The sequence below is a fragment of the Lepisosteus oculatus genome, unplaced genomic scaffold, assembly GCF_040954835.1.
Source record: "Lepisosteus oculatus isolate fLepOcu1 unplaced genomic scaffold, fLepOcu1.hap2 HAP2_SCAFFOLD_40, whole genome shotgun sequence".
Taxonomy (NCBI): domain Eukaryota; kingdom Metazoa; phylum Chordata; class Actinopteri; order Semionotiformes; family Lepisosteidae; genus Lepisosteus; species Lepisosteus oculatus.
This window is the reverse complement of record NW_027167934.1, coordinates 2,352,102-2,366,606: the sequence shown is the minus strand read 5'-3', so window position 1 is coordinate 2,366,606 and position 14,505 is coordinate 2,352,102. Positions and strand designations below refer to the sequence as shown.

General features: G+C 44.4%; 4 non-coding genes across 4 annotated transcripts; 3 read left to right on the top strand and 1 right to left on the bottom strand.

Moving 5' to 3' along the window:
* Positions 1-6,573: 6,573 nt before the first annotated feature.
* trnar-acg (transfer RNA arginine (anticodon ACG)) lies at positions 6,574-6,646 on the bottom strand. The gene has a single exon. It is a non-coding gene; the product is annotated as a tRNA-Arg (tRNA).
* A 1,624-nt stretch (positions 6,647-8,270) lies between these two features.
* trnas-gcu (transfer RNA serine (anticodon GCU)) lies at positions 8,271-8,352 on the top strand. The gene has a single exon. It is a non-coding gene; the product is annotated as a tRNA-Ser (tRNA).
* Positions 8,353-9,680: 1,328 nt separating this feature from the next.
* Positions 9,681-9,762, top strand: trnas-uga (transfer RNA serine (anticodon UGA)). The gene has a single exon. It is a non-coding gene; the product is annotated as a tRNA-Ser (tRNA).
* A 1,695-nt stretch (positions 9,763-11,457) lies between these two features.
* Positions 11,458-11,528, top strand: trnag-gcc (transfer RNA glycine (anticodon GCC)). Its single transcript has one exon. It is a non-coding gene; the product is annotated as a tRNA-Gly (tRNA).
* The last annotated feature ends 2,977 nt before the right edge of the window (positions 11,529-14,505 follow it).

Here is a 14,505-nt window from a genome sequence, read left to right as displayed (position 1 = left end):
ATTGTTTAAACCATTTGGTCAATAAAGAAACAGCAATGTCAAATGTTGGGCGTGTGTTGTTTGTGAAATCAGACTCTCTTTATTAATTATTATGACTTAGATAAAGATAAGATCACATGTTAGGAGCCATTCATGCAGAAATCCACATCATTCCGAAGGGCTGTTTACAAAAGTTTTTCTCCCAACTGAGAGAAAAGCAGAGACGCTCACTGAGTAAGGTGGGGTTGCAGCTTCACAAATCACAAGGACATTTGTACACTCAAAAAGGGACAGGAGCACCCCAGATGGGACTCAAACCCACAATCCTTGGCTTAGGAAGCCAGTGCCTTATCCATTAGGCCACTGGGGCACACTGAGTGGGGTCGATCACGCTGATGAAGAGCCAGTTTTTTTTTTCCTTTGCTTTTTCAAAGGGATCCCCAAAATTAGGAAAGTTAGGCAGCAGAAGGTTTACTGTGACCTGAGAAGGACCGGCATCCAATCACGGTGGTACACACACACACGCTCTCACTCATCTGAGCTACACGGCTACCAAGATGATCTCAGGTGCGCCGAGCTGGTACGGAACATATTGAACTGATCGACGGCGAATTGTCTCTCAGACAGGCTTTTCACCTCTGAGCTCCCTGACTAACAGTGATCAGCTAGGTAGTGAAACAGTCAGCTGCTTCTAAACCTTAAACAGTTGCATCTCGGCGCTTCCACGGAGAGATGATTTGAAAGCCGAACATCGCCCATTGGGAACACCTTACTATCACTAGTTTAAGAGACTCTTAAGGTCTTGCAGAGGTGCCTGTCTAATAGCATGCGCTTTGCAAGCTATAGGTGTTTAGGCTGAGGCAGAATGCCTGTTAACAAAATGTTTTTCTAAAGGGGCCTCGCACTCTTTTCCAAGCAATGGTCACCATCCCCACCGAGTGTCACAACGTAGTCATGTCCTAGGATGTCACCTGTTAGTCTCCATTTGTCTGCCACCAACACTTTAGGTTACGGGGTCACAACCGCACCCCGGAGAGCAGAGGAGCCGTTGTCGTTCTGGCGGCGCAGATTGGGCTGAAGGTGGGGCGCTTGAATCTCGCTGTTGGAGGCCGTCTGAAACTGACCCAAGCCTTTCCCTTGAATTAAATGTAAATAAATAAATGAACCCCAGATGCACATGGAATCAATCACGTGTTTCCTTTGAGCCGTTTCAAAGACTGCTCCAGAGTTTACCTTGCACAGATGCGCAAAGATTAATGATGGGGGTGCACGCTTCCAGGCGCCTTACAACTGTAGGGACTGATTAGAGACAATTCGTAGCGTGTGTTCGTTTCCATATACGCCCCGTGTTGCAATGGTAGGATGAAGTCAAATACGGCTTGGACGCGTAACGGCATTCTATCCAACTGCAGGACTTGAGGGTTTTTTGTGCTTTGTTCTGTTTTCGTTGACATCGCATTCGTAAGAGCATCAAAAAAAGGCAATTCCAGCATCTAACACGAATAAAAGGGCTATTGAAACTGCAGGGCTGCGCAGCTTCTAAAATCCTTGCACACAATTCTACGTTATTGTTACTTCCTTCTTTCTGTCTAACAAAGTTCCCTTTTCCTGACCGGACGGGGAGACTTTATCATTCCAACTTGAAGCCAGCCTTAAGTCCTCTGAGGCGCATTTGTCTGCTAGCATGCATTTTGTGAAAGTTTTTTTTGTTGTTGTTAAACGGAAAGCGACTTTGAAAAAGGTTTCCGCCGCTGCCCGGCACTCTATGTTAGACTGCATCAACAAGGCAGTGGCGGCGGCGGCGGCCGAGTGGTTAGGGCGATGGACTAGAAAGCCATCAGGGTCTCCCTGCGAAGCTTCGAGTCCTGCCGCCTACGGTGTCGTCGTGTGTCTGCGCAACAAAGGAAAAGCACCTGTTTTGCTTTTCCCGCAACTTTTAAAACGCGAATGATCTGGATTTCTACATGATTGGCTCTTAAAATGTGATCTGATCTTCATCTGACGCATAATAATAAATAAAGACAGTCTTGTTTAACAAACAACACACACAACATTTTACATTGTCAATTCAGTTCAAATCAATGTATTTCTATATAGCACCTTTCACAACAAGGTTGTCTCAAGGCACTTAACAATGCAAGTTGTTAAGAGCCTTGTGTCTAATATGCCACTTAGGTTACGTGCTGTCTCTTTGAGGCAAATGTTTAAATCCTCTGAGTTAAGTGCTGAAGTTATAGTAGTCCTATCAGTATTGTTGCCTCCGATCAACAGATCCTCAGTTTTCTCAGAGTTGAGTAACAAAAAGTTTTCACACATCCAAGTCTTTCCTTCATTAATGCATTTAACTAAAGTGATAATAGAAAAGTTGTCGTTTGGTGTGAACAAAATGTTTATTTGAGTGTCATCAGCATATGAATGAAAGTTCATATTATTTTTTCGTATTATCCTACCTAGCAGCAGCATGTAGAGAGAGAGAGCAATATTGGCCCCGGCACTGATCCGTCTGGTACCCCAAATTGAACTGGTGACGTTGATGAAGCAGTACAATTATTAGATATTTGAACATAATGAAAACGATGAGTAAAATGTGAAGTAAACCACTGAAGGACGGTTCCAGATAAGCCAACCTCAAACTCAAGCCTGTGTAACAAAACAGAGAGGTCAACCGTGTCAAAGGCAGCTCTAAGATCTAGAAGCACAAGCACTGTTGCATTCCCCACATCAGTAGCTAAGAGAATATCATTTACGACTCTCGTTAATGCAGTTTCAGAAAGCAGACTGAAATTTCTCAAGTATATTATTTGAATCCAGATACGATTGACATTGGGCAACAACTATTCTCTCAAAACTTTTAGATTGAAATGGGACCTTTGAGACAGGCCTGTAGTTGTTAAGAACTTGTGGATCCAAATTTGACTTCTTAAGGAGCGGTCTAACAACCGCTACCTTAAATTGATCAGGTACAACGCCTGACGCAAGCGATGCATTCATCATACTAATTATAGGTCCTGCCAGTCCTTCGAGGGAATCTTTGACTAGCTGAGTGGGGATGGGATCTAGCGAACAGGTGGTTGACTTTGTCTTACGTCTGTGTCCATGAGTCCACCATAAGAAGAAATCTGAACAGGAGCGGTGATCATGCGAGGTCACCACGGAGGAAACCACTGCTCTCCCCCCAAAAAAAACCACCACTGCCCCTCTCAAGTTTGCTAAAGACCACATGGATGTTCCACAGCAACTCCTGGAACAATGTTCTGTGGACAGACATGACAAAAGTTGAACTTGTTGGTAAATGTGCACAGCGTTATGTTTGGAGATAACAAAACACTGCATACCAACTCCAAAACCTCATCCCACCTGGGAAACATGGCGGAGGCTGTACGGCTTGCAATCATCGAGGGACCGATGAATTCCAAGATGTATCAGGAAATTCTACAGCAGAATGTCAGGGTGTCTGCCTGTGATCTAAAACTCGAAAGAGGCTGGGTCATGCAGCATGACAAAAACAAAGGAGTACATCAACAACAGAGTGGCTGAAACAGAAGAAATTCCGTATTTTGGGATGGCCAAGTAAGAGTCCTGACCCCAATCCCATTGAAGTGCTGTGGCGTGATCTGAAGCAGGCCGTTCAGCGCAAGACATCCCAAAAATATACATGAACTGAAACAGTTTTGCATAGAGGAATAGGCCAAAATACCTCCTAACCGCTGCTCAGGTCTGACCAGCCGCTACAGAAAGTGGGGATTGAGGTTTTTGTCATAAAGGAGGTTCCACTAGCTCCTTAATATAAGGGTTCACGTACTTTTTCCATCAATGACCTTGATTGTTTAAACCATTTGGTCAATAAAGAAACAGCAATGTCAAATGTTGGGCGTGTGTTGTTTGTTAAATCAGACTCTCTTTATTAATTATTATGACTTAGATAAAGATAAGATCACATGTTAGGAGCCATTCATGCAGAAATCCACATCATTCCGAAGGGCTGTTTACAAAAGTTTTTCTCCCAACTGTATGTGAGAGAAAAGAAGAGACGCTCACTGAGTAAGGTGGGGTTGTAGCTTTGCAAATCAAAAGGACATTTGTACGCTCAAAATGGGACAGGAGCACCCCAGATGGTACTCAAACCCACAATCCCTGGCTTAGAAGGCCAGTGTCTTAGCCATTAGGCCACTGCGCCACACTGGGTGAGGTCGATCATGCTGATGAAGAGCCAGTTTTTTTTCCTTTGCTTTTTCAAAGGGATCCCCAAAATTAGGGAAGTTAGGCAGCAGAAGGTTTACTGTGACCTGAGAAGGACCGGCATCCAATCACGGTGGTACACACACACACGCTCTCACTCATCTGAGCTACACGGCTACCAAGATGATCTCAGTTGCGCCGAGCTGGTACGGAACATATTGAACTCATCGACGGCGAATTGTCTCTCAGACAGGCTTTTCCCCTCTGAGCTCCCTGACTGACAGTAATCAGCTAGGTAGTGAAACAGTCAGCTGCTTCTAAGCCTTAAACAGCTGCATCTCGGCGCTTCCACAGAGAGATGATTTGAAAGCCAAACATCGCCCATTGGGAACACCTTACTATCACTAGTTTAAGAGACTCTTAAGGTCTTGCAGAGGTGCCTGTCTAATAGCATGCGCTTTGCAAGCTATAGGTGTTTAGGCTGAGGCAGAATGCCTGTTAACAAAATGTTTTTCTAAAGGGGCCTCGCACTCTTTTCCAAGCAATGGTCACCATCCCCACCGAGTGTCACAATGTAGTCATGTCCTAGGACATCACCTGTTAGTCTCCATTTGTCTGCCACCAACACTTTAGGTTACGGGGTCACAACCGCACCCCAAAGACCAGAGGAGCCGTTGTCGTTCTGGCGGCGCAGATTGGGCTGAAGGTCTGAAACTGACCCAAGCCTTTCCCTTGAATTAAATGTAAATAAGAAATGAACCCCAGATGCATATGGAATCAATCACGTGTTTCCTTTGAGCCGTTTCAGAGACTGCTCCAGAGTTTACCTTGCACAGATGCGCAAAGATTAATGATGGGGGTGCACGCTTCCAGGCGTCTTACAACTGTAGGGACTGATTAGAGACAATTCGTAGCTTGTGCTCATTTCCCTCTATTCCCCGTGTTGCAGTGGTAGGATGACGTAAATTCCTGCTTCGACACGTAACGGCATTATAATCAAGTGCAGGAGCTGAGGGCTTTAGTTTTGTTTCGTATTCCATGGCGTTCGTAAGCGCGCAAATCAAAGGCAATTCCTGCGTCTAACACGAATGTAAATGCTTTTGAAAGTGCAGTGTGGTGCAGCTTGTAAAATCCTTGTCCACATTTTTGGTTTGTTGATGTTTTTTCTGTCTGCCAAAGTTGCATTTTGACATCCGGACTGGGGGACTTTATCATTTGAACGTGAAGCCAGCCTTAAACCCTCTGAGGCGTGTCTGTCTGCCGGCACGAATCTTGTGAAAGGTATTTTTTTTAACGGAGAGCAACTTTAAAAAGGTTTCCGCAGCCAAATCGCAGTCCGTGTTTGATTATAGGAGGAATGCGGCGGCGGCGAGCTCGCATTTGTCGTGCTCGAGTGGTTAAGGCGATGGGCTCGAAATGCGTTGGGGCTTCCCCGCGCAGGTGCGAAACCTGCCGACTCCGGCGTCTGCCGCACGTCGCCTTGTGCCTGCGCGGCAGAGGCGAAGTGCCGCTTTTCCTTTCCTGGTACTATAACAACGCGAAATCGCTTGGACCCGCTGCCATGGAAATCAATTCTTCAGATAACTACACATTTTGCGTTCGCACCTCTGGTGCTCTACTTATGCCTTTGAAAACCTAATGAATAAAGCTGAAAGAACCGACACGATATGTAGGTGCTGGTAAAGCACGCAGTAAAGAACTGTTAACAGCAAGGGTTTCAGTGGGTTAACTGAGGAGAAGGCGTGATCGCTAATTGTTGACTTTTTATTTGGTGTTAGAAACACTCTTACTGTGCATGATGTGCAACAAATGTAGCCACAGAAATTGCATCACGCTTTCATGTATGCTATTGCAGACACCAACGTTGCCTAGATAGAAAACCGAAATAGCCGTGGGTTTGCTTGCTGGTCTGAAGGATCTCTCTTCGAATCTCTATCATTTGTCAATGGAAGTAAAAGGCGCTGCAATCTCATACGTTCAGAATCAAACCCGCAGCTATTGTTCGACTTTATTTCTTGACTAATTACAACTGAGTGTCGCATGAGCAGTTACATAAACTTGTCCGGTATATTTGAACACAAATGCCGTTCTTCAATTAAAACTAACAGTACATTGTCAGGGACATTCAGTTCTATACAAACAAGAGACAGACAAGAGAATATTTCTACCGTTCATGTGGACTACGTGTTGACTTACTGATCGGAATAATTGAAAGGTTCGGGCTCATAGCCGATGCAGTGCGTGCTAATTAGAACAGCAACGCTGAGCTCTCAGCACCGTACTAAGCCCAGGTGTTTTTCTAAAGCTGTCAGGTGCAGTTCATTTACATGAAGGAAATCTCTTACTGGGTACGATTACAATGCAGTAAGTAGCACAGACTACTTAGGGAGTAGCCCCATGCGTTTAAAAACGACCCGAGCCAGGCAGGAGTCGAACCTGCAATCTCCTGATCCGTAGTCAGACGCGTTATCCATTGCGCCACTGGCCCTGGTGTAACACTGCAGGACTGTAACCCAGTGAGATCAGCACTGCACCTAGTAAAATATTACCCCCGGTCCATTCTTTTCCAAAAGTGAGAAACACCTGTTTTCTACATTTTGTCTGTTTTAAAACCATATCTCTTTAAACCAAACCAAGAGTTTGTCTTTTGCACTGATATTCTGATTCATTTCGATTTCAAAGAAAAAAAAAACATTATCTTCCAAAGCATCATAAAATTGTCCATTCTTCCAGACTCTACTTCTCTCTTGTAGTAGTACAGCAGACCTTTCCAGGTGAGCAGATCACAGAGTCCGAAATATGCTTCCTCCACCAAGCAAAGTACCTGAACATGACTCTGTCTTCATAAAAGCGCCCCTGTAATAAAGAAATTAAATCCGAAATCAAGAGGGCAGTTGCCTACTGAAGTTCAAGAAGTCATCAATTTTAACCCAGCAACACATTAAAGGCTGCATCTATACAAGTACGATTCTAGAAATGCTCACCAGATTACGTTTTAAGAAGGAACTGTGCCTCAGGTTCCGCCGAGATCTTAACTCGGATGGCAGGATTCAGAGTCCGGAGTGTGGACTGATGGCGCACGGAGGGTCCATATACTGTGGATCCCTCAGTGATCTTCCGCGTGTTCAAACCGCCAGCGTGTGACTCCCCTGTCCCTGTGACCTCATTGCTCTGCTCTCGCCTCTGTGCAGCTGAGCCCGACTCATGGTAAAGTGGAAAAAAATATGCCCTCATCGTGGGATTTACTCTGGATCGAGGATAGATGTCACTTTTTTATCGTTGAACAGGATGTATGTGATGTGGCGACTAGGTTCAATATTGTATCCTTTTAAAAGATTAAGGACTGGGGTGAGCGTGATTTACCACCCTTTCAGCTAAGAACCCGACATGAGCACCGTTTAAGCTGCATAGACTCAGTCGTTTAACTCTTCTCCATTAGCAGGGTTAAGGTTAAAGAAAAAAAACATTGCTGACTTCTTTTTTTTTGCCAGCCGCTAGCGCTGATTAGCAATGTTTGTATTTCATGTTTTGCAAGTTCCATCCATTTTAAGAAAAACAAGTCGCGTTAAAGACAGGAAATGAATACTTGCATTTAATTAAGTCTAGCCGTAGGCGGTTGTCTGTAAGGACCAGTTCTGTTCGAGAAGACAGAACAAAGAAGGCACCACTGGGATTCGGACTCAGGATCTCCTGTTTAAGAGACAAGCGCTTTAACCAACTAAGCAACGGCGCCCCGGTAGTGTTGTCCTTTTGCAGCCACTTGGACACACCACTCAGACACATCTGCATTCGGTGTGTGCTCCGCCTGCTCGCTGAGCAAGTTGCCACCTTTACATACAATAGCAACATCGACACCAAGAGAAAGGATGACAAATGGCTTTTATCTGGAACTTTTCATGTCCAAGGAGCTCAATGTGCTTTCTGTGTACAACAGGGCCACTGAACTCCACAATGGCCACTGAACCACAGCAGTGGCTTGCTGGCTTGACATCTCCCAAGGAAAATGTTGAAATCGCATGTGGAACAGGAAAAGGACCCTTGAGTACGAGGGAAAAAAAAGAAAAAGATCATCTGGAGCGCGCCAACCCATGTCTGGACAGCCCAGTTTCATCGACGAGGTGGCCGAGTGGTTAAGGCGATGGACTGCTAATCCATTGTGCTCTACACGCATGGGTTCGAATCCCATCCTCGTCGCTCTCTACGTTTGATGTTTGCTCCAGTACTAGAGCCTTACATTTTCTAGCGGTGGCTGAACATGGTATAGTAGGCTAACGTTGGTATCGAGCAGTGGTAGTAACAGTATTTACGTGCCGCTGCTGCCAAGTGGCTCTGGGTTGAGACCGCGTTTTCACTTACTTGCAGCACAAACGGAGAAAGCGATTTTTGACAGTCTCTCGAGAGACTGCGCTAGGTGTTTAGGGATAGACTTTGTCAGTTCCCCCTGGGATGATGGCCTCTCAAATAGTTTGTGATTCCTCTAGACGTTTATACAGTAGAAGCCTGCTTCGTGGCTTAAATCCAAGCTAAGGAAACGAGTTAGAGGTCTGATGCAGAACTGCGAATTCAATGAAGGGGAACACTACAGTACATTGCACTGTATGTGTGAGGAAAGCTGCCCCCTACTGTTCCTTGTCGACCGAACAGAGGACTGTAAAGGATACCGCCAAGAAACTTTAGGATGCTGGTTGGAATCCAGCTCCAAAGAAGCCCCTTTGGGTGTTATGTAATCAAAAAGTAAGAACAGAGAATCTCCCTTTGATCAAAAGCGCAACAGAACTGTTTTCCGTGGAGCAGGTTTCAGACCCGTAGACCTGTTTTATTTGTAGGGCAGGGCGCATTCCCAAACGCGAATCTCCTGTTTTAGAAATGCTTTGGGCGGCGTGAAGTGAAAATAAGAAGTGGGCTCCAGATGCACATGGAAGCAATCAAGTGTTTCATCCGAGCTGTTTCAAAGACTGCTCAACAGCTTTCCTTTTACAGAGGCCCAACGATTAATGATGGGGGTGCACCCTTCAATGTGCCTTACGACTCTAGGGAGTGATTGAGACGATTCGTAGCGTGTGTTCATTTCCCTCTATTCCCCATGTTGCAGTGGTAAGATGACGTAAATTCCTGCTTCGACACGTAACGGCGTTATAATCAAGTACAGGAGCTGAGGGCTTTTGTTTTGTTTCGTTTTCTATGGCGTTCGTAAGCGCGCAAAACAAAGACAATTCCTGCGTCTAACACGAATGTAAATGCTTTTGAAAGTGCAGTGTGGTGCAGCTTGTAAAATCCTTGTCCACATTTGTGGTTTGTTGATGTTTTTTCTGTCTGCCAAAGTTGCATTTTGACATCCGGACGGGGAGACTTTATCATTTGAACGTGAAGCCAGCCTTAAACCCTCTGAGGCGTGTCTGTCTGCCGGCATGTATCTTGTGAAAGGTTTTTTTTTTAACAGAGAGCGACTTTAAAAAGGTTTCCGCAGCCACCTCGCACTCCGTGTTAGATTATAGGAGGAATGCGGCGGCGGCGAGCTCGCTGTAGTCGTGGCCGAGTAGTTAAGGCGATGGATTTGAAATCCATTGGGGACTCCCCGCTCAGGTTCGAATCCTGCCGACTACGGCGTCTGCCGCACGTCACCTTGTGCCTGTGCGGCAAAGGCGAAGTGCCGCTTCTCCTTTCCTGGTACTATAAAAATGCTACATCGCTTGGTCCTGCTTCCATGGAAAGCAGTTCTTCAGGTAATTCTACTCTCTTACCAAAGCTGTTAGGTTCCTTTCCGTGGTGAGATGGGTTGTCATGCAACGCTGCCACATAGTGCCGACAGACAAGTGTGTTGCGGGAGAAGAGAAAAGTGTTTGAAGATTTAAGAGTGTCTTAGGTGGAGCCAAAATCAAGTGTCACAAATGCAAGTGGGAAGATTTCCAATGTTTAATATGGTCAAAATAAGCGGAAGTTACCAGCTGGTCCGGCACAGTCTGCCATGCTTTTGTCATATACTGTAAAGTGGTGTGGAACTGGGTGTCGAACTGGAGCCTCACCATTTGCATATGTGAGGCTCCAGTTATACATCGAGTGTCACATTAAATGACAAAAATGAAGAGAGTTAAAGCACCTGGAGAGGTTTTCTTACAACTTTTGAGCTGACACAGTTTTGGAAAATGTTTCCTTCACGGTGCACTGAACAACATAGGCAGCCAAGAGTCTCCAAAACAAAACAGAATGGACAGATAGGAGAAAATTCCCACTCGTCCTGAAGTTCCCAAAATCCAGCACTGAGCGTAAACAAAGTGTCTAAGTAGCGTGGGAATGCTAACCCTAACCCTAGCTGGAGTTTGAGCAATCCGGCACTGAGCGTAAGAAGATGAGTCAAAGTAACGTCTAATCGGATTAGTTTCCTTAGAGCTGGTTCAGAGTTTGCTCAAGAGTTTACCTTTCACAGATGCGCAAAGAAGAATGTTGGGGGTGCACGCTTCAAGGCGCCTTACAGCTGTAGGCAGTGATTCGAGACGATTCGTGGCGTGTGCTCGTTCCCATGTACCGTACGACCCGGGGTGCAGTGCTAGGATGACGTACAATACCGCTTGGGCACGTAACGGGGTTATATGCAAGTGCAGGACGTGAGGGTCTTCGTTTGTTCGTTTTGTTTTGCTCTGCTTTGCTTTGTTTTGCTTTCCATTGCGTTGGTAAGAGCGTAAATAAAAAGGCGATTCCTGTGTCTACCACTAATGTAAGAGCTATTTCAAGTGCGACGTGGTGCGGCTTTTCAAATGCTTGTGGGCATTTCTCTGTTGTTGATTCTTTTTTTGTGTGTAACAAAGTGGCATTTTCATGTCCGGACGGGGAGACTTTATCATTCCGACATGAAGCCACCCTTAAGTCCTCTGAGGCGTGTCTGTCTGCAAGGCTTGTATTTTGGAAATGTTTTTTTGAAACGGAGAACGACTTTGAAATAGGCTTCCGCCGGCGCCTCGCGATCCAGGTAAGATTGTAGCAAGAACGCAGCGGCAGTGGGGCTTGCTGTAGTCGTGGCTGAGTGGTTAATTCAATGGACTAGAAATCCATTGGGGTCTCCCCGCACAGGTTCCAATCCTGCCGACTACGTTGTCCGCTTTCAGTCGGTGTGTTTTGGCACAAGCAAAGAAGCGCGCCTCTTTGCTGTTCCTGGTGGTTTTAAAACGCCCAATCGCTTGTACCCGCTGCCTTAGAAATAAGTTCTTCAGCGTCCGCAAATGGCATTTTGCAGCTGGAAGCAGATGTCGACGCGTTTTGCACAGAGCACCAAAAAAGCGTCTTTTTTGAAGGCCCAGGCACTGAGCATTGGTGGTTCAGTGGTAGAATTCTCGCCTGCCACGCGGGAGGCTCGGGTTCGATTCCCGGCCAATGCAGTGGCTTTTGCAGCGAGCGGCTCCATCACTTGCATCCCCTTCAACTCGCAACTGAAAACCCACTGAAGCTAAGCAGGTGTGAGCCAGGTCAGTACCTGGATGAGGATGAGCTACAGGGAAAAACAAAGCTTCCAGCTGGAAGCGGTGTTAATGGTGCCGGCGGGGGGGCGCTCACCCTGAGGTCTGTGCGGGTCCCAATGCCCCAGTATAGTGACGGAGATGCTGTGTTGTAAAAGGGCGCTGTCTTTTGGATGAGATGTAAAACCGAGGTCACAGCGCTCTGTGGTCATTCAAAATGACCACCAAAACCTTTGACAAAAGCTCTTGGTAATTGATGGTCTTCAATAATGCTTCTCCTTTAGGTACATTTTAAATCAGCTGAAAAATGCTGTGAAATGGGGGGGCACTTCAGGCCAGTGTAGGATTTGGGTTACAAGAACCATGAAACTGCACGAGAAAGCCCGTACACTGATTACACGGCTTTCTATTCAAAGGAGGACAAAAGAAATTCCCTGAGTTTGATTTTTTGCAGCACAGAGAGGAGCACTGTCGTGAGGCTGGTTAGCTCAGTTGGTTAGAGCGTGGTGCTAATAACGCCAAGGTCGCGGGTTTGAGCCCTGTACGGGCCAGGTCTAGGTCCAGGTCCCTGTTTGTGAAACAGGCAAATGACTGTCTCAGGGGCCCATTCCTCATTCTCAAGACACATGTATGCAGTATGTACACCGTGCATTGAGCAATAGGGACTGAATACACCACAGGTAAGGTTAGAAGTCATTCTGAGGTGCCACATGTGAGGGATACAGCTAAGCATCCGAAATGTAGGGTTTGAGAGCCTTCAGGAGTACTGCATCCTTTGAGACAGACCCGTGCATGTTAAACAAATGATCATTTCTTTCGGCATTAGGGACTAAATATACTAAACGTATGATGCTAAAATGTTATTTTCACATATATTAATGTTATAAATGATTGCTTATGCTTTATAAACAAATCTAATTAAAATAAAAGCTTACGTTTTGTATTTATCTTGTACCATAGAACATGATTTGCTTTGTATTTCAAGCCCACAAAGTGTCCAAATGTTCTATGATCATTTCTTTCAGCATTAGGGACTAAATATACCAAACGTATGATGCTAAAATCCTGAAAAAAGGATGTGCTCCATCTCGTCAGTAGATTGGATTCCAAAACTGATTTGGGTCAATATACATTACCTTTGAAATTAAAGTACAGTCTACTGTAGGGAACCATCAACTTAGAAAGCATTGGCCTTCCCTGGGGGTCAGGTAGGTGCAAAAGATAAACCTTTATCCTATCTTTATCTTAAGATAAGTGGCCAAGCAGTATTTTTCCAAGTTTCACCAAGCACATCATGTTGCCATAGTAGACAAAGTTCTATAAAATGTTAAATAACTTTTAAAAAAAGCATCTTGGTCTTACAGTACTGTACAAGGTGAATTAAACTGTCCCTGGTAATAAAAAGTAATTAGAAGCATCTCAGAAACTTTATCTCTAGAAACATTAGCTGTTTTATATCATGTAATTTAGTGTGATGTTGTCAGAATTCAAGGACATTATCACACACAGAAATTGGTTCAGTTAAATCTAAAAAACACAGCTAAACATGGGTTTAAATGTAACAGAAGTCTTACCTCTTGTCAAAAGATTTAATTCAAGAAGCAATGTAATAAATGATTGCTTATGCTTTATAAAGAAATCTAATTAAAATAAAAGCTTAAGTTTTGTATTTATCTTGTACCATAGAACATGATTTTCTTTGTATTTGAAGCCCACAAAGTGTCCAAATGATGCACTACATGATATAAGGAAGATTATCACATGCATATCGGTATTATCTTTCTTATGAAAATGCATTCCTTTCATTACCTTTTACTTTTTAAAATGAACTCAAATTGTGTATAATGTAATAATTTAAGTAGAATAGATTCAGGTAGGAAATATAGAGTCATGATGTTTATGGCTGACATCATTTCACATGGGTGAATTTTAAGCTAAGAAATAAAAACATTTACAATGAAGATACCATTGCTTAATTTTAAATGCCTTTAAAAAATAAATACCTCCTGAGAATAATTTGCCACTCCCAGATCCTTGGTAAGGTACTGTTTGAATCCAATCAGGAGAGGAGCATCCAGGGAGTGCTTTCTATAGAGTCCAGCTTGGGCCACTCTCTTCCGGCCTGCTGATACTTTTTAACTACTCAGGGCCTGTAAGGATATAAAACACCGGTTTAAACATTTTATACCTATAAGACAAATTAGAATTTTAGTAAAAAATAGATACATCTGAAAAATAAAAAGTCTTACTGCTGATAGAGTTCTTCAGAGCTCACATCTTCCCCTTCCTTATCCGCTTCTGTTTCAGTTTCTAGAGCAGCCTCTGGCATCTCTTCCTCCTGGACTGCGGCCTCTTGCTCAGGGCCGCTGGAATGCAGGTAGATTCTTTTCAACATGCTTTTACATAATATGTTGTAACAATGATTTCAAAAAGAAACTACAGAAGCCTTACAGATTAAAAATATCTCACCTTGCCAATGTGTCTTCAGGCTTCCCATGTACAAAAAGGCCCAAGGACTCTAGCAGTCTTACAACCACTATCCTGTTTGCCTCACCAGACACGATCTCTATTCTGTGGTAATCCACGATGACCCCGTTCTTCAGGTGATTCATCATGTCCTCCCTCGCCTGTTGAGAGGCCATCCTGATGTTTTCTGCCGTGGCGTGCTTCATACACGCCCTCTTCAAGTGAGCAGGAAGCTGATCAAGAGTATTCAGGCACATCTTGCACACCAGGGGAATCCTCGCGGGTTTCCTTTGAAAATAAATAATACCATCTGTGTATAGAAACAAGCTAAGACTGATTTCTTAAATTATCCTTAATTTTCTCTCTCATAGTTTGAGCATAATGATTTTATTGCATTTATATAAGAATTGCTCATTGCTCCTAAATAAATAAT